Here is a 21,052-nt window from a genome sequence, read left to right as displayed (position 1 = left end):
TGATTCTATTAAGAGGGGGGCTTCCTTCACTCAGGCGTTCATTCAATATACGTTTATTGCCTGCTTGCCATAGTTTGAGACACTAGAGACAGAGGAAAATATAGGACTTGATTATAAAATGAAACACAGGCAAAGTTTCTCTATGGAATGAAGTTTAGGATGAACATTGAGAAATTGAAAGAAAGGTAGAATTTCTAGAGCAGAGAATAAGGGCAAGAGAGGTCGGGGGGTGGTATGCAGGAGGTACCTACTGAATGCCTCTAGGTCCGATGAAAGATTTAGACTCAGTCTCAAGGCCAATCAAGCTGTTCTGGGGTTTTAAACAGACAAGTGACTATATAGAGTTTTTTTAAATTTTTATTTGCCTGGGCTGGGCTTCAGTTGCAGCATGTGGGATCTAGTTCCCCGACCAGGGATTGAACGTGGGCCCCTTGCCTTGGGAGCACAGAATCTTAGTCAATAGGCCACCAAGAGTAGTATTTTAAGATCACTTGTCAAGGTGGAGAATCCACCATAGGACGCAAGGGTTGAACACAGGGCAAGTAATTGAGAGGCTTTTAGTTGTCCAGGAAAAATAGATGGTCCATCTGGGTACGTCAGCAATGCAGGTGGAGAGAAACGAGTGAATTTGTGAGGCCTAGAAGGTGGGAGAGAGAAATCAGGGCATGGACAGGGTTCAGTGGCTGGGGCTGGAGAACTGATAGTCCTTCCTGGTGTTAGAACTTGTGTCCTCAGATAATTCAGTTGTTTCTGTAAGGCAGGCAGCTCTGGTGCAAGGAGGGTCTCTGCCTGGCCCCCCTCCTCAGCCTGGAGCCATGCAGCGGTCTGTGGGCAGCATGAGTGGGTACAGGCTTGCGGTTAGGAGAGCTGGTGCTAGTGATGGGGTTGAGCCCCTAGGGATGGCGGTGGCAATGGGGACAGAACAGCTGGCTAATCTCAGCTCACAGTGTCTTCCACCTGGTCCCTCTATGCTATTTGCCATGATTTGTCTCTTCTGGACATCAGGCTGGACTCAAAGACACGGATGTTTTCAGATGGAAAGAGATGGAAGCCTCAGAAATACTCAGAAATGGAGGTGGTGATAACACCCTATCAAGACCAACGGAGGGGCCAAGACAATGAGTCCTGCCATCAAAATCTTCTTAGGCTATAAATGATTCTTTACTCAGCTCTAATCTGTCTTATCCTGCCCGTCAACAGAATGAATAATGAACCCAGTTCAGTGTTCAGTGCTTGCAGCCTTGTGTGCTGAAGCCTCCAAGGTCAATATTTGAAAACAGGTCCTGCCATCCACTGGGGATCAGAATATGTGAGGAAGGGATGGGAGAAAAACCCCAACCTTGTCACTTGTCCATCTTTGCTCTTTACAATTTTATGCAGAAAGATCTTTGTTACTTGAGCAAGTGGTCAGGCTTTTTTTTCTTTCCTTTCTTTTTTTTTAAACAAAGATCATCTTTATCTGTAGTGAAGTAATTTTTTTCCCCCCAAGAGCTTTTTTTTTTTTTTTTTCCTTTTTTTATGGTCAGCAGTATCTCAAAACATAGGGGAAGTTTGCACAGAAGTAACTGGAGAGGGATGCATCAGGGGCTCTGGGCTGGACTATCTCGAGACATGGGGTGGGGGCTTTGCACAGGGGTGTCTCGTGCAAAGGAGTATCTTGGTACAGCAGAGTTGACCCTCCTGGCAGAGGAGAATCAAATGCACCCCATCCTATCCCCTGGGATGTCAGCAAGGCTCCGTGTTGCCAAGACCCGTGTAAAGGGCTCCCCAGGTGCCCTAAGTTACTGCATTTCCCCAAAGTGAGCGTGGCGATGCTCTCATGACTCATTTAAGACTTTTAAGAAATATTCTAAGCTGACCTTTAGGGCTTCCCAGGTGGCTCAGTGGTCAAGAATCTGCCTGCCAACGCAAGAGACGCTGAAGACGTCCAAGGTTCGATCCCTGGGTTGGGAAGACCCCCTGGAGAAGGGAATGACAACCCACTCCAGTATTCTTGCCTGGAGAATCCCATGGACAGAGGAACCTGGTGGTGGTTCTCATGAGGTCACAGAGTCAGACATGACTGAGCACGCGTGTGTGCATGAAGCTGACCTTCAGAGGAGTCCCACAGAAGAGCTCCTGCTATTGACCAGGAGAAAAAGAGCATTCTTACTGTACCACTGGGAGCCAGGGGTGACATGGGGCCTGTGCACCATGACAGGCTGGAGGTAGAGAAGGAGATGCTTCGCTCCGTTTTGGTGTTTCTGGTAGCTGGGGAGGATGGCGATTGGTGCAGGTGGGCTGGGGAGATGACTGGTGGCTTTATCTACTGTTCGAGCGGAGGGCAGATCAGTCGACCCCTTGACTTTCCAGTTGAGAGAGTGGAGCCCAACAGTGACTTTTGGAAGGTCCCATGGTCAGAGTCAGGACACACTCGACATTCTGGCCCTGATGGTCCCCTTGACCATCTGAGCCTCCTCATCACTGCTCTCCTCTCTAGTATTTATCAAAAATGAAATCAACATCCCCAAAGCCATCACCCCGGATTTCGGTTTGCGAGATCCCTGCACCCTCCCACCTCAGTCCCCAAGGAGGACTTGGTGCTTGGCTGGGTGCCCCTGCTCGCTCCTCTTCCCAAGTTGCTCTTGTACTGTTTGGTTCTTGCTTTCTCATCTCATGCACAGGTTCCTGATTTTCTCTGCACCGCTCCTGTATTCTAGTTCCTTGGGTGGTCTCAGGCCTCCTATGTCCTCATCAACCACTTATACCCTGGTGATACCACAATGACTATTTCCAGTCAAAACGTCTTCCCTTGGTTTCTGAAGCCTTTGCGGCATCCAAGCACATGCCCCCAGGAGGTAGCTGACAGTGATTTCTATAACTCCCCATCATGCCCCTTCTCAGAACCTCATCGGCTCTGTAACCTGCAGGAACCTCTCACCAGGCACACAAGACCCTCCATGATCAGGCATCAGTCTCATTTTCTAGCATCATTTCTTTTATTTTCTTTAAATTATTTTTTTATTTATTTAATGACTTTATTTGGCTGTACCAGGTCTTGTTGGTGGCATATGGGATCTTAGTTCCCTGATCAGGGATTGAACCCAGACACCCTGCATGGGAGGGTGCAGGAGCATGGAGTCTTAGCCACTGGGCCACCAGGGAAGTCCCCAGACATTCTTTCGTTACAGTCCCTGCCTTTCACTGTCCAGGGAACACACTCTTGTCCCAGCTTGCGGCTCTCCACTCTCTGCACCAGTGTGTCAGGGTCTAGAAGGTCCTGCTGCCAGTAACATTTTTGTACCGAGTCCCACGGAAGAATGGGTATATGCGTTCAGAGTAGGACATGCCGGAATCTTGGTGTGGAAGGACATGGAGTTTGTAAAAGCCCCTGGGGGTCTCTTGTTCCTCACTCCTTCCTTCTCAAGAGGATTTTCTCTCTCACTGAAAATCGCTATTGAAGGCAGATAAGGACCCCCACCCTTTCCTCATGTGAAACAGAGCTTCCATTGTCCTCAGTGGATTTCTGCCCTCTTAGACAAAACCATCTCTCCCTGTTGCCCCGAGACAGAGTTCCTCTTGGAGCCTGAATGTTTCCCTGTTTAATTGACGAGGAACTAATAAAGCCTGCCCTGTTCCTTGGACTACAGCCCTCTTGATGGGCACGAGCCGCATATCACTTTTACACACATATTGAATTGCAGCTCAGAAGCCAAATCTTCTACTCTTTATGAACTTAATGGATAGCTAGGCGGGCAGGCTGCAGAAGCAGGTGAATGACGAACAAGAGGTATTGTGTGCCCGGAGCTATCAGATTTTCTCTGGGATCACCTCAGAAAAATGTTCCTGGGCTTTATCTTAGAATAATAGATTTTGAATCAGAATGGTCCTCTGGAGGTTATCAGCATCTCTTGCCCAGAGTGGAAATTCGATCCGCGGAGACCCTGATTAATGGTTGCATCCAGCTCTTTGATGCACAGAGCGCTCCCTGCGGCTTGAGGCAGAAAACATTACTAGAGAACAGAGAGCTGATGTTAGCCAGTGCCCTCTTCACAGTTGGCGAAAAAATATAATCTCTTTCTAGAAGAAGCCTCTGGATGGGACTCAATAAATTTCGTACATGTTCATTTCCCGTGGATATACACAGACAGAACTAGGTAATTGGATTCGAAAGACTCATGGAAATGAAAGGGTTCTGAATTCAGGGCCCATACACCTGAGTTTGCTTGTAAAGCACCAACTGTAAACATTTGGTTCTGTTGTCAGGCTAAATGTTGCAGTCAGAGTCCCCAGTTACTTTCTGAGGTGAGGATATTGTAGATGGTAGTTTTCCCAGTTTATTAACCATTGATTGGGAAAGGAAAGCGAGTGACAAAAAGATAGTCCAAACTCAATAATCCATTTAAATCAATTTCTTTTCTAAACCACAACATTTAATCCATTTAAAAATCCACTGATATATACAGAATGTTATTCGTTTCTCTAAAGCCATGATGCATAGATGGATTCTTTGGTCTCTTGTGAGGATTCTGAGATCTGACCAGGTATCTGGGTTCCACAGGTGGGGAGTTTATTACTGTTTGATTTGGGGTTTGGAAATTGGGTCACTCTGGGAATACTCTCTGTGGATGACATACTTTCTGCAACATTTTCTTGTTGTTGTTGTTTTTAACTTTAATAGTGTTTCTGAGAATCACCTTTCTCTGCTGTGGACCTCCCCTGGTGTGAGTAAGCACTTCAGTTCAGTTCAGTTGGGTTGAACAAAATCAGTCATGATTGCAACAAAGAATCTTAGGGCTTTCTGGAACTCTGAAGGTCTTGGGGAAGGCCTTCTGACAGAGCAGTAAGATCCAGGCTCAGGAGCTGGAATACTGAGTGAAAACCAAGCCACCATCCCTTATGCATCCTTGTGCAGCTGACTACATGTCCTGCTCCAGGCTTGGTTTTTCTCATCTGTGAAATGGGGCCAATAATAGTATCTCTTTCATAGGAGTGGTGTGGGATGGACTGGGTTGAAGACTAGACCAAGCCGTGTCCATGAATCCTTTGTGGTATCTTGATGTTATTCTTTCCCATTTCCTCCTTCTTCTCCTTCAACATCACCACCATCACCACCATCACCACCACCATCATCGTCATCCACACTCAAGGTATGACACGGGGACCCTCTGCACAGCTGTCCCCTGGCATGGGATGAATCAGGACAGCCGGAGCTTGGATGTTCGACCCAAGGGGTCCCTTGAAGTGACAGTGACTGGTTTGGATAGCAGCTAGGAAAGGAGCCCCGCAACTCAAAAGACAACAGACTGGACTCACTTGTAAAGCACTGCGCGCCAGCCCTGGGCCCAGAGGTCAGCAGATCGCCTGCAGGACAGGCAGAAACTCGTCTCTGTTGGGTGGTGTGTGTGTAGCAGCCGCAGAGTGAGAACGACTGTGGGCCGTTTGTGAACGGATGGGAGTGGCTCTTTCCTTTATTTATGGACATGGACGTGTGACTGTCTTTCAATTTTCACATGTTATCAAACACTTCTTTTTGGGGGAAGCATTTGCAGTTTTTAAATCACGAAAGCTGGAAAACTCATTCTTAGCTTGTTGCATACATGAAAACGGGCCCTTGACCATAGCAGGCCCACATGGCCAGGGAGGTCATTTCCCCCAGCCTCTCTCTTCCATCCAAACCTGTGCTGACATTCTTTCCTCATCTAGTTACTTACGGTGTTCTCCTGGGTGACCCGTGGGGAGGGCGGGACACTGATTTTCATTATTTTTATCTTCGGAGTTCTCTTTTACTCGTGATCACTGATCCATACGTGGTTTTCCGTTTATTGAAGAAAGATGGTGTCTCTTGAGTAGAATGTATTTGTGTATATTCAGTGTAAGCACAATTGAATACATAAATACAGAATGAGTTTGAGTTTAGAAAGAAAGAGTCAGAGATCTCGAGAGTGGACTTGTGGACCCGGTGGGTGGGGCAGGGCAGGATGAATCGGGAGAGTGGTACTGACATGCACGCCACCACGCGTGAGACAGACAGACAGCTGCAGGGAAGCTGCAGACTGGCACAGGGAGCCCAGCTCTGTGCTCTGCGATGACCTGGAGGGCTGGGGTGAGGGCTGGGAGGGAGGCCCAAGAGAGAGGGGATATATGTATACATATATTGATTCACACCTTTGTACAGCAGAAACTAGCACAACATTGTAAAGCAACTTATAGTCCAGTTTTTTTTTAAAGGCTCCGCTTGGAGGAAAATGTCCAGTAAGCTATAGCACACATGGGCACGTATATGGTGAGACCAGGGAAGCGGTGCTCAAATCACCAGCGTCTGAGAAGGAAGGTGTGGGAGGAAACACAATGATGTGAATTTGGTGGCTCAGATGGTAAAGCGTCTGCCGGCAATGCGGGAGACCTGGGTTCAATCCCTGCGTTGGGAAGATCCCCTGGAGAAGGGAATGGCAACCCACTCCAGTACTCTTGCCTGGAAAATTCCATGGACAGAGGAGCCTGGTAAGCTACAGTCCATGGGATCGCAAAGAGTCAGATACAATTGAGCAACTTTACTCACTCACTCACTCACCATGCTTTGTAACTGGATGATCTTAGGCAAGTTACTCCACGGCCTCTTCCAATGCGGCTAAGAATACTCATCCTTCTGAGTTGTTCTGAAGTGTAAATGGAAAGTTCTAGGGACAGCACTCAGCATCTTCCCATTCTACCAGGTGTCCCACACTCTTCTCTACCAGTGGGGGGCTCTAGTCTCTGCTCCCCCTGCACCCTCCTTCCCAAGAGAGTTTCCTGAAAAAGGCTGATCTCTAGTTACTCTTGAATTAGCAGATGTCTCTATAAAGTTTAGTGAAAAGGCATCTGAAATGAACTGAGTCAGAGGCTGGACCATCACGTCTGGTGGGTCTGGGTCTCCCTGGTCCCTTGCAGGCCTCTTCCCTCCAGTCCAGTTTATAACTACGAGGGACTCCTCCAATGCCTGCTTTTAGAGTTTTAGACTTTTAGACTTAGGTGGACTCTACGCTGGCCAAGATGTCAGAGCGGCTCTCACAGTGCCGCAGTTTGAGGTGTGATTTCACTCAGGCCTGTAGGAATGCTCATGAGCAGGAGCCCAGACTCACAACAGTTTAGGGAGTTTTATCTGAAGTGTAGTTGATCTACAATATTGTGTTAGTTTCGGGTGTACACAGCAAAGCGATTCAGTTATACACACACATATAAACACATACATTCTTTTTCAGCTTCTTTTCCACTATAGGTTATTATAAGATATAGAATATAGTTCCCTGTGCTAGTCAGTAGGTCCTTGTTTATTTTATATACAGTGGTGTGTATCTGCTAATCTGAAACTCCTAGTCTATCCTTTTTCCCTTCCACTTTGGTAATCATAAATTTGTTTTCTCTGTGAGTCTGTTTCTGTTTTGTCAATAAATTCATTTGCATCCGTTTTTTAGATTTCACATATAAGTGGTATTATATGTGATTTCGCTTAGTATGATAATCTCGAGGTCCATCTGTGTTGCTGAAAGAGGCAAAAGTTTGTTCTTTTCTATGACTGAGTAGTATTCCAGCGTATGTATGAACCACATCTTCCGATCCATTCATCTGTTGATGGACATTTAGGTTATTTCCTTGTCTTGGTTATTGTAGATAATGCTGCTATGAACATTGGGGTACCTGTGTCTTGAATTGGAGTTTTAGTCTGTGGAGTTTTGCAAGGAGTCCTTACAGTCAAAGGAGGATAAAAGGCAAGTGGAACCACTGTGCCTCCCAGGCATACAGAGCCAACAACCTCTTGTTTCCTGGTGCAAGCGTACTGAGTGGTGCCCTCAGGTCGGGGATGGACCTTAGGGAGGAGGCAGGTCTGAGGCTGGAAACCTCGGGCTGCCGGTCTCAGGTCCCTCTCTCTGTCTCCCTCCTTTAGCTGAAGGATACCTGCTGTCTGAGAGCATCTTTGGTTCTGGGGAATTAAAGTGACCAGATTAGGAGACAAAAGGTGGAGGACTGGCTGCCAGGCACCTTCTCTGGGTTCAGTGGCTTCACAAGGAACAGATGAAGGGCATCTCTGTGAGTCTTTGTTTATGCAAGTAGTTCTTCAAGCACTGAGGTCAAGGATAGAGCCCTCTATCTGAGGACTCAGAATAGAGCCCTCTATCTGAGGACTCAGGATAGAGCTTGTGTTGAGGGGAAAAGAGGTACTTATCCAGGTACTTATGATATTCTCCTGGGGAGATCTATGGGGAGGATAGAGCACTTATTTTCATTATTTTTATCTTTGAAGCTATCTTTTATTTATGATCATTGATCCATAAACGGTTTTCCATTTATTGAAGAAAGATGATGTCTCTTAAATTCAATGTATTTGCATACATTCAGTATAAACATCTTACTACAATTTACAATGTAGACACCTTGTTTTCTCAGCCATCTGCTTACAGATGAATTATCCTACAATGCCTCAGAGTATGTCAGATGTGAAGGCCTGGGTTACAGTGAACTCCTGAGGGTAAAGAGAGTACAGTAAGCCCCCTACGTATGAACCTTCAAGTTGTGAACTTTCCAAGATGCAAGCGTGCATTCACATGTTCAATCACAAGTTACTTCATGTGTTTGGCATACACTGCCACACGTATGCGTCCTCTACAAGTGGTTGTGCTTTTGTGTACTTTACTGTGTAGAGTACACTACACAGTATCTTTATTTCAAGCCCAGGATGTCAGGAGGCGAGAAAAAAGCAGAGACATATAGCTGATTGTGTTCACTGGGTACCTAGGCGATCTCTGTTGGACTTACAGACAGATTGGACTCGGCATGGGACTCTTTGGTCTGTAGGGGACTTGCTGTATTCTATAATCACATACTGGTAGTCACTGCAGCTCCTTAATCCTGGGACTGAAGCAAACGCCATGTTGGACTCTTCCTGGTAGGAATCAGAGAAACACCAAGAAATCTCAAGCCTGGCGTGGGCCCCCTTCCTCTCTGTGGAGCCTGTCCTGTTGTACCCCGCACCCACACACCCACGCACCCCAGCCTCCAAAGCTTGCTGTCTCCAGCACTTATTTGACCCACTGGGCATTTGTTGCCTTGTGCAGGCTGACACTTTGCTATTCACCTGTCACCTAGATTATCTGTGCTCCTCTAAAATTTTTATAAGTTCCTTGAAGAAAGACAAAGGAAACTAATAGACGTATTGAACACTTCCGGGCACCATGCTAAGTTCATTTTGCCCTTGTCAGGTGGTTCAATCCATGTACCAACCCTGGAAGGTGTTATTGATTTTTTTCTAGTTGTGGAAATGAAGGCTCAGAGAATGTGTGACTTGCCTGAGGTCACCCAGGCATGGCCAGGGTTTGGTACAAGACACCTGCCATGAACGCATGCACATTAGAGCTGGTTTAGAAGTCATTGTCCGTAAAACCCAAACAAAACAAGGCCCCTTCTTGGACAGGACATAGTGGAGAATACTGGGCCACGTAACAGGACATGTGCCTTTTCTCTCTTTGCCTCTGAATTCAAACCTTTCCCTCTTACTGCCTGAGATGCATGATCTTTCGTGACAACACTGAGACCCACTGTGTCAACAGGACTAAGTTTTTTTTTTTTTTTTTTTTTTGCAACATCTGTGCTGATCTTCGTTGCTGTGTGTGGGCTTTCTCTCTAGCTGCAGAGGGCGGGGGCTATTCTCTGGCTGCCATGCACGGGCTTCTCACTGCGGTGGCTTCTCTTGTTGCTGAGCACAGGCTCCAGGCACATGGCCTCAGGAGTTGCAGCGCGCGGGCTCAGGAGTTGCAGCGTGTGGGCTCAGGAGTTGTGGTTCTCAGGCTCCAGAGCTCAGGCTCAGTAGTTGTCATGCCCTGGCTTGGTCACCCTGAGACTTACGGGATCTTCCCAGACCAGGGACTGAACTGGTGCCCCCTGTATTGCAAGGTGGATTCTTAACCACTGGATCACCAGAAAAGCCTAAGTTGTTTGTTTCCGGAAAACTTTGCTGGGAAATATAACACTGCGAACCTATAAACAACTCCACTTCTCTCTTTTGGAGACAACTGTCTGCTCACCTGAGCAGCCTGCCCACTTTTCAGGTAGAAGTGTTGATATGAAGACTGCCTTTGGGATTCTTGCTCTGCGGCATCCATCTCCCCTGTAAAATATTTTATCACAAAATCTCCCCCATCAGTTCTCTGCCTTGAAAGATTCAACCCAAGGGGTGTCACTTGAGCTTAGATGCCAAAGCCCCAGAAAGAGCCCACTTCTAACTCCCCGCTTTCAAGACACGGCTAAGACTCACCAAGGGTCTTAGCTACTTTTACTTTTCTTTGAAAATGAGGCTTTCTGGTGATACTGGGGGGGCATTAAACCCTCAAGTTTTAGGTTCTGTTTTCATCTTCAATGAGTTAACAACTTTGGGTTGGCTGGTTAGAAATAATAGACTCTGGGGGCACACCAAAGTAGCTAGATTATTTTATTATTATTATTTGGCTGTGCCTGGTCTTAGCTGTGACACACAGGGTCTTTGATCTTCATTGCAGCTTGCAGGATCTTAGTTTCCCAACCAGGGATCCGACCTGTGTCCTCTGCAGTGCAAGCGAGGATTCTTAACCATGGGACTGCCAGGGAAGTTCCACACCAAAGTAACTATTCGAGGAGAGACACATAAGATGGACAGTGATGAGGACTCCATCTGCTTTCTCCTTCACAAGTAGGCAAGGGCTGCTCACTCCTGTTAGCATTGGCCTTTGTTAAGAAGCCAGGGCACAGACAAGTTAAAGGCATAGGTTCTACTTTCTCAGAATTGAAATATTATACATCAGAAGTGCGTGCTAAGTCGCTTCACTCATGTTCGACTCTTTGTGGCCCTATGGACTGTGGCCTCACCAGGCTCCTCTGTCCATGGATTTCTCCAGGCAAGAATACTGGAATGGGTTGCCATGCCCTCCTCCAGGGGATCTTCCTGACCCAGGGATTGAACCCAGGTCTCCTGCATTGCAGGCAGATTCTTTACCATGTGACCCACAAGGAATGCCCAAGAATACTGGAGTGGGTAGCCTATCCCTTTTCCAGTGGATCCTCCCAACCCAGGGAATTGAACCAGAGTCTCCTCCATTGCAGGTGCACTCTTTACCAACTGAGCTATCAGGGAAGTACACCCTTTTAAAACAAGGCTTCTCCTGAAAAATTCCTAAGTGTGTAACACAGGTATTTTTAAAAACTTTTTATTTTTTATTGGAGTGTAGCCAATTAACAAGGCTGTGATAGTTTCAGGTGAACAAAGAAGGACACAGCCATACATATATATGCATCAATTCTCTCCCCAACTCCCCTCCCATTCAGGCTGTCATATAATATTGAGGGGAATTCCCTGCGCTATATAGTAGGTCCTTGTTGGTTATCCATTTTAAACATAGCAGTAACACAGGTATTTCTGTAGAAAATTTGTACACCTTGTGGTATAAAGGAATTGTGGGGGAAATCTTCGTATATAAAAATCACCCCCTTCTACCAAATAAACAGTTTCTCCATCAAGGTTTTGTAATGAGGTGGAAATATACTTCTTGGGTATGAGTAATTGTGGGTGGAAATTTTCAAATAGAAGCTCTTTATGTTACTCTCATTATTGGAGTAGATGTTTTTAGTTGCTGGAACAGAAAACCCTGACACAACTAGCTTAAACAAAAGACAATTCATTATTCCACGTAACAAGAGGTCTGGCTCCATTCTCAGACTGGAGCATGGTGGCTGGGGCTGTTCCAGGCCTTGTATCCAGAACTGACAAGAGGGAGGCGTCTTCCTTCGTCTCATTCTTGGGAGTGAGAACTCCCTTCTCAGAAGTGCCCTGGTATAGGTCCCACCCTGGGGAGATGGAATTACCAGATGTGGTTAGATGATGTGGAATCTACCCCCAGGAAATGGACCTCTTTCCCTTGGAAGGCAAAGGGTACATACTTACACAAAATAGGATCTATTAGCAAGGAAGAAGGATAAACAGATACTGGTTGGATAATGAACTGTGTCTACTAACTCTGTGCATTTCGTATAGTAAACTATATTTATACCAAGCCATACTTATATACAGGGCTTCCCAGGTGGCTCAGCAGTAAAGGGTCTGCCTTCAATGCAGGAGACCTGGGTTCAGTCTTCCCTGGGTTGGGAACATCCCCTGGAGGAGGGCATGGCAACCCACTCCAGTATTCTTGCCTGGAGAATGCCATGGACAGAGGAGCCTGGCGGGCTAGAGTCCATAGGGTCTCAGAGTTGGACACGACTGAAGCGACTTAGCATGCATGCATGCTTACATACAATACATATGTATAATTTATAACACATATGGTGTAACTTCTCATTTGTCAGCTTCCTAAGATGATGGCTGAGAGGAGGACCAGTTAAAACCATGAAACATAAACCAGGTGCTGAGATATTGTCCAGAAGAAAGGCAGCAGAGACGCTCAGTAATAACTATCTACAAATCAGGGAGTCCAGAGGACAGAGAAGACGGGGTCTTCCCCAGAGGCCCCCAGAGACCTTGAGGAAGGCCAGAGCTGGAGGCAGATCAGGCTATAACCAACCAAGTGGATATAATCTTCACACAGCCACCCTGAGACAGGCTTTCCAGAGCTGCTCCTTTCTCAGAATTCTATAAAAAGCCACTCTCCTCACTTGTTTAAGACCCAGAAAACGGTTAGCAAGCCAAGAACCAGAGAAGAGGCTGTCTGCTTCTCCAGTTTCTGTTTTCTTTGCCTAGAGTAAATAAAGATGGGAAGGAGAAGAAACAGTAAAAAATCTTTTTCAAGATCCCAAGGAGGACTTTCTCAGCAGTCCAGTGGTTATAGACGTCACATTCCAAGTTGATAAATAAGACGTGGTGCAGTTATATAATGGAATATTACTCAGCCATTAAAAAGAATGAAATAGTGCCATTTGCAGGAAAACAGATGAACCTAGAGATTGTCATACTGCATGACGTAAGTAAGTCTGACAGAGAAGGAGCAAGTGTATGACATCCTTTATATATGGAATTGAAAAAGAAATGATACAAATGTTTTTAAGGCATCTTCCTGTTTCATCAGTCTCCTGAGGTGAGACGGCTATTGGGCTTTATAGATGCAGATGCTGAGAGACACAGGACTATCCTCCCGATTTGAACCTGGCTGGAGGAGGGGGTGGTTCTGACCTCAGTCTTGGGGCCCTAGACTGTATGTGGGTCATCTGCTTATTTGACTTCCTCTGTGAGTAGAATATGTGGTCTCATCTGTGCTTATCAGATGGGATAAAGGTCAGTAGGCTGGGAGGACCATGGGAAAGGAAGAAGGAGAAAACAAAAGGATGTGATGATATAGGATCTCTTTAGGGTCTTTAGACCCTCCAAATGTTGTGGACATAGAAGTGTCTCTCACCTCTGTTCCAGGTTAGGGGACGGCTGAGTCCGATCACTTTTATAGCTTCTTTGTTTACTACTCAACACTTTTTATGTTTTTGAATGACTTAGATTTTTTTAAAAATACTTATTCATATTTATTTGGTTGTGTCTGATATGAGTTGTGGACATGGTATCTTTGATCTTTGTTGCAGAATGCGAATGCAGGATCTAGTTCCCTGACCAGGGATGGAAACTGGGCCTCTGGTTATGAGAGCACAGAGTCCTAGCCACCAGGCCACCAGTGAAGTCCCAACATGTTTAAACACTTTTTAAACTAGTGAAGCCAAGTTAAGGAATTTCAGAAAAAGTTTTGAAGGGCAAAGGAGTCTTTGAAAGTCAGAAGAGGAGCTACCAAGAGCTCTTAGGATAGTAGTGTCTCCAAAGTTGGACTCCATGGGCTCGGCAAAAACTACACAGAGCAGGAAGCAGGGGCCATGATGGCACCTGTAAGCCATGTCTGCAACACCCTTTAAAGACAGGGAACACGGCAACCCTCAGTAAGTAAGGAACAGACCCCTGAACCCAGGAGGGGTTGCCACAGTGGGGAGGAATGGAGACTGTGCTGAACAGAAGTGCCTCTGGGTCCCAGGGGTGAGAGGACTCCGATAAAACCATGCTTAGGAGGTGAGGGGCCCACCCGGGTGGGTAAATGTGAAAACAGGTCTGAGACCAGGAGTTGAACACCTAGCTCCTGGGGAATCAAAGGAAAGGACGTGAGGGTGCCATCTCAGGAGAGCGGCAAATCAGACCGGTGACTTAGAAGAGGTGGGTGTTCCTTGAAGGTTTGATGGGAAAAGGAAAGAAGGAAGAGGTAAAAATAAAGGCTCCTTCAGAAACAAAAGAGCACCAGGGGATCCAAGACACACGGACCCCTTCCCCACAGAAAGAAGTTTCTCATTAACTAAAAATGAACAAATCTGCATCTTACTATAGTGAGAGGTGAAATCTTGGATTAAGAAACCCAGTGGGTGAGTCACCTAGGTCCTTCACCCCTGCCCACCTGCACTTGCTCACCCAGGAAAATATAAGGCATTTTCGAAAAACATAAAAGAAAGATTCAAAGAGATGAAAATGAAAAATGACAATAAATATGGACTTCTTTCCCAACAAAACCAATCAGAAACCAGAGGAAAAGCATAACTCAATACTCAGTCAGTTCAGTTCAGTTGCTCAGTCATGTCCAACTCTTTGTGACCCTATGGACTGCAGCACACCAGGCTTCCCTGTCCATCACCAACTCCCAGAGTTTACTCAAACTCATGTCCATTGAGTCAGTGATGCCTTCCAACCATCTCATCCTCTGTCGTCCCCTTCTCCTCCCGCCTTCAATCGTTCCCAGCATCAGGGTCTTTTCCAATGAGTCAGTTCTTCACATCAGGTGGCTAAAGTATTGGAGTTTCAACTTTACCAGTAGTCTTTCCAGTGAATATTTAGGACTGATTTCCTTTAGAAGGGACTGGTTGGATCTTCCTACAGTTGTAGGGACTCTCAAGGGTCTTCTTCAGCACCACAGTCAAAAGCATCAGTTCTTCTGTGCTCAGCTTTCTTTATGGTCCAACTCTCACATCCATACATAACTCCTGGAAAAGCCATAGCCTTGACTAGACGGACCTTTGTTGGCAAAGTAATGTCTCTGCTTTTTAACATGCTATCTAGGTTGATCATAACTTTTCTTCCAAGGAGCAAGCATCTTTTAATTTCATGGCTGCAGTCACCATCTGCAGTGATTTTGGAACCCAAAAAAAAAAAAAAAAAGTCTGTCACTGTTTTCACTGTTTCCCCATAACTCAATATTATTTGACAATAAAAAAGAAGGACACATGTCATATGCTACAATATGGGCAAATATTTAAAAATTTATTCTGTATGAGAGAAAGACATAAAAGGACATCTAAATGATCTAATTTTATTTTTATGAAATGTCCAGAATGGGAAGATCCATATGTTCTGGAATTGGATAGTAACGATGATTGCACAACTTTGTGAATATGCTAAAACTTACTAGATTCTACATTTCAATGTGGGAATTTTATGGCATGTGAATTATATCTCAGTAAGTGTGAAAGTTAGACAAGGCTGTGGTCCTAGTGTGATTAGATTGACTAGATTTCTGTGAGTATGGTTTCAGTGTGTCTGCCCTCTGATGCCCTCTTGCTACACCTACCATCTTACTTGGGTTTCTCTTACCTTGGGCATGGGGTATCTCTTCATGGCTGCTAGGACCACAGCCTTGTCTAACTCAATGAAACTAAGCCATGCCCACGGGGCAACCCAAGATGGGCGGGTCATGGTAGAGAGGTCTGACAGAATGTGGTCCACTGGAGAAGGGAATGGCAAACCACTTCAGTATTCTTGCCTTGAGAACCCCATGAACAGTATGAAAAGGCAAAATGATAGGATACTGAAAGAGGTACTCCCCAGGTCAGTAGGTGCCCAATATGTTACTGGAGGTCAGTGGAGAAATAACTCCAGAAAGAATGAAGGGATGGAGCCAAAGCAAAAACAATACCCAGCTGTGGATGTGACTGGTGATAGAAGCAAGGTCCGATGCTGTAAAGAGCAATATTGCATAGGAACTTGGAATGTCAGGTCCATGAATCAAGGCAAATTGGAAGTGGTCAAACAAGAGATGGCAAGAGTGAACATCGACATTCTAGGAATCAGCAAACTAAAATGGACTGGAATGGGTGAATTTAGCTCAGATGACCATTATATCTACTACTGCTGGCAGGAATCCCTCAGAAGAAATGGAATATCCATCATGGTCAACAGAAGAGTCTGAAATGCAGTACTTGGATGCAGCCTCAAAAACGACAGAATGATCTCTGTTCGTTTCCAAGGCAAACCCTTCAATATCACAGTTATCCAAGTCTATGCCCCAACCAGTAAAGCTGAAGAAGCTGAAGTTGAATGGTTCTATAAAGACCTACAAGACCTTTTAGAACTAACACCCAAAAAAAGGTGTCCTTTTCATTATAGGGGACTGGAATGCAAAAGTAGGAAGTCAAGAAACACCTGGAGTAACAGACAAATTTGGCCTTGGAATATGGAATGAAGCAGGGCAAAGACTAATAGAGTTTTGCCAAGAAAATGCACTGGTCATAGCAAACACCCTCTTCCAACAACACAAGAGAAGACTCTATTCATGAACATCACCAGATGGTCAACACTGAAATCAGATTGATTATATTCTCTGCGGCAAAAGATGGAGAAGCTCTATACAGTCAACAAAAACAAGACCGGGAGCTGACTGTGGCTCAGACCATGAACTCCTTATTATCAAATTCAGACTTAAATTGAAGAAAGTAGGGGAAATTGCTAGACCATTCAGGTATGACCTAAATCAAATCCCTTATGATTATACAGTGGAAGAGAGAAATAGATTTAAGGGACTAGATCTGATAGAGTGCTTGATGAACTATGGATGGAGGTTCGTGACATTGTACAGGAGACAGGGATCAAGACCATCCCTATGGAAAAGAAATACAAAAAAGCAAAATGGCTGTCTGGGGAAGCCTTACAAATAGCTGTGAAAAGAAGAGAAGGGAAAAGCCAAGGAGAAAAGGAAAGATATAAGCATCTGAATGCAGAGTTCCAAAGAATAGCAAGAAGAGATAAGAAAGCCTTCTTCAGTGATCAATGCAAAGAAATAGAGGAAAACAACAGAATGGGAAAGACTAGAGATCTCTTCAAGAAAATCACTCACCTAGAGCCAGTCATCCTGGAATGTGAAGTCAAGTGGGCCTTAGAAAGCATCACTACGAACAAAGCTAGTGGAGGTGATGGAATTCCAGTAGAGCTATTTCAAATCCTGAAAGATGATGCTGTGAAAGTGCTGCACTCAATATGCCAGCAAATTTGGAAAACTCAGCAGTGGTCACAGGACTAGAAAAGGTCAATTTTCATTCCAATCCCAAAGAAAGGCAATGCCAAAGAATGCACAAACTACCACAGAATTGTACTCATCTCACATGCTAGTAAAGTAATGCTCAAAATTCTCCAAGCCAGGCTTCAGCAATACATGAACCATGAACTTCTTGATATTCAAGCTGGTTTTAGAAAAGGCAGAGGAACCAGAGATCAAATTGCCAACATCTGCTGGATCATTAAAAAAGCAAGAGAGTTCCAGAAAAACATCTATTTCTGCTTTCTTGACTATGCCAAAGCCTTTGACTGTGTGGATCACAATAAACTGTGGAAAATTCTGAAAGAGATGGGAATACCAGACCACCTAACCTGCCTCTTGAGAAATCTGTATGCAGGCCAGGAAGCAACAGTTAGAACTAGACGTGGAACAAGAGACTGGTTCCAAATAGGAAAAGGAGTACGTCGAGGCTGTATATTGTCACCCTGCTTATTTAACTTATATGCAGAGTACATCATGAGAAATGCTGGACTGGAAGAAACACAAGCTGGAATCAAGATTGCCGGGAGAAATATCAAGAACCTCAGATATATAGATGACACCACCCTTATGGCAGAAAGTGAAGAGGAACTAAAAAGCCTCTTGATGACAGTAAAAGAGAAGAGTGAAAAAGTTGGCTTAAAGCTCAACATTCAGAAAACAAAGATCATGGCATCTGGTCCCATCACTCCATGGGAAATAGATGGAGAAACAGTGTCAGACTTTATTTTGGGGGGCTCCAAAATCACTGCAGATGGTGATTGCAGCCATGAAATTAAAAGACGCTTACTCCTTGGAAGAAAAGTATGATCAACCTAGATAGCATATTCAAAAGCAGAGACATTACTTTGCCAACAAAGGTCCATCTAGTCAAGGCTATGGTTTTTCCAGTAGTAATGTATGGATGTGAGAGTTGGACTGTGAAGAAAGCTGAGCGCCAAAGAATTGATGCTTTTGTACTGTTGTGTTGGAGAAGACTCCTGAGAGTCCCTTGGACTACAAGGAGATCCAACCAGTCCATTCTGAAGGAGATCAGCCCTGGGATTTCTTTGGAAGGAATGATGCTAAAGCTGAAACTCCAGTACTTTTGCCACCTCATGCGAAGAGTTGACTCATTGGAAAAGACTCTGATGCTGGGAGGGATTGGGGGCAGACAGAGAAGGGGATGACAGAGAATGAGATGGCTGGATGGCATCACCTGAGTTGAACGCGAGTCTGAGTGAACTCCGGGAGTTGGTGATGGACAGGGAGGTTTGGCGTGCTGCGATTCATGGAGTCACAAAGAGTCAGACACGACTGAGCAACTGAACTGAACTGAAGTGTGAAAGTCGCTCAGTCGTGTCTGTCTCTTTGCAACTCCATGAACTATATAGTCCATGGAATTCTCCAGGCTAGAACATTGGAGTGGGTAGCTTTTCCCTTTTCCAGGGGATCTTCCCGACCCAGGGACTGAACCCAGGTCTCCTGCATCACAGGCAGATTCTTTACCAGCTGAGCCATGAGAGAAGCCTTGCTGCTAAGTCGCTTCAGTCGTGTCCGACTCTGTGCGACCCCATAGACGGCAACCCACCAGGCTCCCCCATCCCTGGGATTCTCCAGGCAAGAACGCTGGACCGGGTTGCCATTTCCTTCTCCAAGGCATGAAAGAGAAGTGAAAGTGAAGTCACTCAGTCGTGTCTGACTCTTAGTGACCCCATGGACTGCAGGCTACCAGGCTCCTCTGTCCATGGATTTTCCAGGCAAGAGTACTGGAGCAGGGTGCCATTGCCTTCTCCGAGAGAAGCCCTATATCTCAGTAAAGCTGCTACTTAAAAAGTTGTTTTAAACAGGCAGGGAGCTCAAATCTGGTGCTCTATGAGAACCCAGAGGGGTGGGATGGGGTGGGAGGTGGGAGGGAGGTTCAAGAAGGAAGGGACATATGTCCACCTATAGCCGACTTCTCTCCCATCATTCAGGAGTTGCCTGGTGTCCTAGAAGCTCTTGGACCAGGAACTGGAGACGAAGAGAAAATATAACCGAAGATGTTTCTATCGCCCCTGTCACTCAGGCAACTGCAAGTGTTTAAGGAGCTCTGGGCGAGGAATGTGAGGTGGGGATGAGAACAGCCACCTGGGGAGAATAGCCCACCCCAAAATATGCCCCTTTGGCAAGTGGGTTGTTTTGAGCTGAAGGCAATCCAGAACCAACCAACTCAAGGAGAACTGAGATTTCTTCCTGAACTGACTCAAATAATCTAGATAGAGGACCTGGCCCAGAAAGAGAGCCATTGCCAGAGATGATTTTAAAAATATATATATATTTATTTATTTGGCTTTACCAGGTCTCAGTTGCCACTTGCAGGATCTTTGGTTGCAGCATGTGGGATCTAGTTTCCCGACCAGGTTGGAACCTGGGCCGCCTGTATCGGGAGCCTGGCCCATGAGCGAAGTTCCCCAGAAATGATTTTTTTTTTAATCTGAATAACTTACCTGTATGGCAGAGCTAACATTTAATTCCCACACCCCTGCTCTTATCTTCCTGTGATTCACCGTCCTGCCCACTGAGGTTCCTGCCCTTATTCCATTCCTTTTTGACATATAGTCCTCAACTGCCCTTGGGTATTGTATTTTTAATGAGACTCCTGTATGGACAAAATTAAAGTTGTTTTTCTCGTGTTAATCTGACCTCTGTCATTGATTAGCCAAAAAAACCTAGAAAAGGAAAAAAAAAATTTCCACCCCTGCCAAGACCAAATGTATATTTCTTATATTAAAGTATCACAAAGGCACCATGCAAATAAAGCTGAAAACCTGGATGAAGTGGATAACTTCTTGGGAAAATGCAATTTACCAAAATTGATTTCAATAGAGAAGCTATTAAGCAGACTAATTTCCCTGAAAGGAATACAGGAGGTCATCAAAGAACTGCACCATTAAGAAAAACTCACCAAGCCCAGATGGTTTCAAAGGTGCTTTCTATCAAAACTTGAAAGACCAATATTAAACCAATTTTTTCAGGAATTAAAAACAATGACTTTCAAATTATTTTTATGAAGCAATATAATATTAATACTAAATGTGCTAAAGAGATCATTAAAAAGAGGAAACTCCAGACTATTCTCACTTACAAATATCTAGGCAAAATCCCAAATGGTAGCAGACAATTTAATACAGTAAGTCCCATATATAAGAACCTTCAAGTTGCAAACTTTCAATGGTATGAACGTGTCTGTGGATGCCAGCTGTTGTGCTATACTACTGTACTTTTCAAGGTACTGCACTGTAAGATTAAAAATGTTTATTTTTTTGAGTTTGTTTTTTATGTATTACTTGTGTGAAAAGTGTTATAAACCTCGTACAGCACAGTCCTATATCGCCAATTGTGTTAGCTGGATACATAGCTAACTTTGTTGGACTTAGGAAGAAATTGAACTTACAAATGAGTGCTCAGAAGGGAACTTGTTCTTATGCAGAGGACTTACTGTACTATGTTAGGAAAACGACACATTATGACCAAGTGAGATTTACTTTAAGAACACACGTGAAGTGAAAGTCGCTCAGTTGTATCCGACTCTTTGCGAGCCCATCGACTATACAGTCCGTGGAATTCTCCAGGACACAATACGGGAGTGGGTAGCCTTTCCCTTCTCCAGGGATCTTCCCAATCCAGGGATCGAACCCAGGTCTCCTGCAGGGAATACATAAGTATTCAGGACATTAAGAATACATAAATGGTTTAATATTAGGAGATTGAGTAATATAACCCACCGAATTAAT

This window comes from Oryx dammah, unplaced genomic scaffold, assembly GCF_014754425.2.
Source record: "Oryx dammah isolate SB20612 unplaced genomic scaffold, SCBI_Odam_1.1 HiC_scaffold_7, whole genome shotgun sequence".
Taxonomy (NCBI): Eukaryota; Metazoa; Chordata; class Mammalia; order Artiodactyla; family Bovidae; genus Oryx; species Oryx dammah.
The sequence above is the reverse complement of the archived record's forward strand: the minus strand, read 5'-3'. Positions refer to the sequence as shown.